Source organism: Tenrec ecaudatus, chromosome 13 (assembly GCF_050624435.1).
Source record: "Tenrec ecaudatus isolate mTenEca1 chromosome 13, mTenEca1.hap1, whole genome shotgun sequence".
Lineage (NCBI taxonomy): Eukaryota > Metazoa > Chordata > Mammalia > Afrosoricida > Tenrecidae > Tenrec > Tenrec ecaudatus.
Window position 1 is genome coordinate 68055483 of NC_134542.1, and position 3563 is coordinate 68059045.

Below are 3563 nucleotides of genomic sequence, written 5' to 3' on the forward strand. Positions count from 1 at the left end.
CTGTGTGATCATTTGGTATTGATGGGATCAGGTATCAGGCATCAAAGACCCAGAGCAAAAAATCATGTTATTGTGAATGAGTCAGGGGCTGGGGGTGGGTTTTGGAGTGGAGACCCAAGGTCCATCTGTAGGCAGTTGGACATCCCCTTACAGAAGGGTCATGGGGAGGAGATGAGCCAGTCAGGGTGCAGTAGAGCACCGATGAAACATACAGCTTTCCTCTAGTTCTTTAATACTTTCTCCCCCTTCACTATCATCCCCCCCCCCAATTCTACATTACAAATCTAGCTACACCAGAGCATGTACACGGGTACAGATCAGAGATCCCAACACACAGACTCCAGGACAGATAAACCCCTCAGGACCAATATTGAGAGTAGCCATACCAGGAGAGTAAGGGGAAGGTGGGAAGAGAAAGGGGGAACCGATCACAATGATCTACCTGTAACCCCCTCCTAGGGGGATAGGCAATAGAAAAGTAGGTGAAGGGAGACATCAGTCAGCATAACTCATGAAAAAAATTATAAATTATAAAGGGTTCATGAAGGAGGGAGGGTGGAGAAGGGAGGGGAAAAATGAGCTGATATCAAGGGCTCAAGTAGAAAGAAAATGTTTTGAAAATAATGGCAACAAATGTACAAATGTGCTTGACACAATGGATGTATGTGTGGATTGTAATAAGAGCTTTAAGAGACCCCAATAAAATGATTAAAATTAAAAAAAAAAGAAACTCAAAGGGGCAGTTCTACTGTTGCTATAAGTCAGAATCAACGTGATAGTGGTGAGTTGAAGGCAATGTAAATTACATATAGAAACATTGTAATTCACAGGAGAACTTCATTACAAACTAACAAATATGCTTACCCCTTTAAGAGAATGAATGATTGCGCTCAGTTTCTGCGAGTGGGGCAGAGATCCATTCCAAGGTAAATGTAGAAACGCCACTAGAGTCAACTAGACTCTTCTTGTTCATGAATGAGACCCTGACAATTCAGGGAGAATTTTATTTGAACCATTGAGATTCTTCTAGACTCCACCAAAATCTACTGAGTCAATTCCAACTCACAATGACCCTGTAGGACAAGGTGGAACTGTGCCTGTGGGTTTCACGGGAGTTGAAAGCCTCGTTTTCCATCAGAACGGTTGGTGGTTTCTAACTGCTGATCTTGCAATTAGCAGCCCAAGGCGAAACCACTATCTCACCAGGACTCCTCACTCATCTAATGTAAAGACGTTGAATTTACTAGAGTTTTATTCTATTTGCTATGGACTTTCCCCTCTTCTTTCTGTGCGCTGTGGTATGCTCGATAAAAGCCTGCCATTGCTCTCCCAAAACCCAGGGAATGTGCTGATGCTATTTGGATGATGAATGAATGTTTTCACTTTTCATTCTGCCACTTCTGAAGTGCTGGACACCCAGTATTAGTCCCCATGCCTTCACAGTAATAATAAGTTACCGAAGAGAAGTGTCAATTACTGAGAGGTACTGAATCTGTTTTCTACAAATGTCTCAGTGCTCTGACCGCTTTGCTAAGCCAAAACATGCTGCTATGGTCAGGATTGCGCTCCCTAAAGATCGGAATTGTGCACTTTAACTGGCTGTGACACACCTTGATCAACTGGTGCTCACAAGTTGGCCGGAGAGAAGTATTTCTACTATAAACCATGCCCCGATCCCCAGCCTCACCCCTAAAGATACCCACTAGCCTAGTGTCCTCATGATGGCTCCCGCCATCAATACGAGGAAGAGACACAATACCAACACTGAGCCCCAATGCCATTAACATCTCCCCCAACCCCACCCCTATTTGTAAGGGAAGCCCTGGGAAGATGAGCACGTTTAGAATATTCCAGTGAAACCTGTCAAACACCTTTTCACTTAGCGATTTCACTGTGGTTTCGGTGATCAGTCTCTGCACTTTAGAGAAATAGTATTCATCAGTCATCGTTAATCTGCTTTGCTTATTTTGTAGCCACCCTGTCTGTATATTTTAATTCTTGAACAATGTCGTTCACAATAGCCAAGGCTTAGCAACAACTCATTTGTAGAGAAAAATTAACCCCTGGCGGCCTACTCTCCACTCCCTCCCCCAAGTTTCCACTCTTTTCCTTTAAGTGGGAAAATTTTACAAGGAAACCCTGGTGGCATACTGGTTACAAATTGGCTTGTGATCTGCAGGGTCAGTAGTTTGAAACCATAGCCAATCCTCGGAGAAAAATGGGGCTTTTTGCAGTCTCAGAAACCCACAGGACTGGCACTGACTTCGATGATAATGAGTTTGTTTGTGGGGAGGCTTCATTCAGATGGAGAGAAGTTCTGAGATGGGCGAGGAGGATGCCCCCACAGTTGGCCACTGTACATATATATTCATATAAAAATTCTCATATGTTCTTAATGGGAATATGCTGCCTGTAGTATAGACAGAGACAGTTTAGGTTTGGTTTTTTTTTTTTGACAGTTTAGGTTTTAAAAGCTTATGTCTGACAAAGAGAGTATGAAAGATGCATAACAAGTTGCTTAACAGGATTAAGCAGGAAGGGGAGGAGAAAGAAGAGTTTGTTTCTTTTTGTTTTTTGCTTTGGGAACATTTCAGTGTGCCCCAGGGACTGGTCCCTCTTGACCACATGTCTGAAATACGTGAAACAAAATCTCACTATCCTTGATTCTAAGTTGCAATCAAGTTGCACTTATTCCAAGACAGATTTGTTCCTACCTTGGGTAGTTCCTGGTAATTTCAATGTTTTGCCAACACCACAACTCAAAGGCATCAGCTCCTCTTCAACCTTCATGATTCCCTGGTCAACATTCATATGCATGTGAGGCAATGGAAAATACCACAGCGTGGTCAGCCACGGTGTGGGCCAGGTGCACCTTAGACCACAAAGTGACATCTTGGCTCTTTAACGCTCTAAAGAGCACATTTACACCACACAATACATCCTTTGATTTCTTGACTACTGCTTCCATAGGTGTTGATTAGGGATCCAGGGAAAAGAAAGTCCTTGACAACTTCAATCTTTGTTTCTGTTTCTCTTGATGTTGTTTATTGGTCCAGTCTTGAGGATTTTTGTTTCCTTTACATTCCAGGTGTAAACCATCCTGAAGACGGTAGTCTTTAATCTTCATGAATAAGTGCTTCAAATTCTCTTTCTTTTCAACATCAAGGCTATGTCATCTGCGCACCACAGGCTGTTCCTCAGCCTTCCTCCAACTCTGATGCCAGCTCTTCTTCACTCAGTCCCGCTGGCCAGGTTATTTGCTCAGCATCCACACTGAATAAGGACTGTGAAAGGATCCAATCCTGGGACACACTTTTCTTGATTTTAAACCACTCAGTATCATCTTGTTCTATTGGAATGCCAGCCTCTTGATCCACTACAGGTTCCACAGGAACATAATTCAGTACTGTGGATTTCTCATTTTTCACCATGATATCCATAATTTGCTATGATCCACATAATCTAGAGTGTTTGCACAAGTAAACAGAAGTGAACACCTTTTTGGTGTTTTCTGCTTTCAGCCAAGACCCATCTGTTATCAGTAATGATATCCTTATTCCATG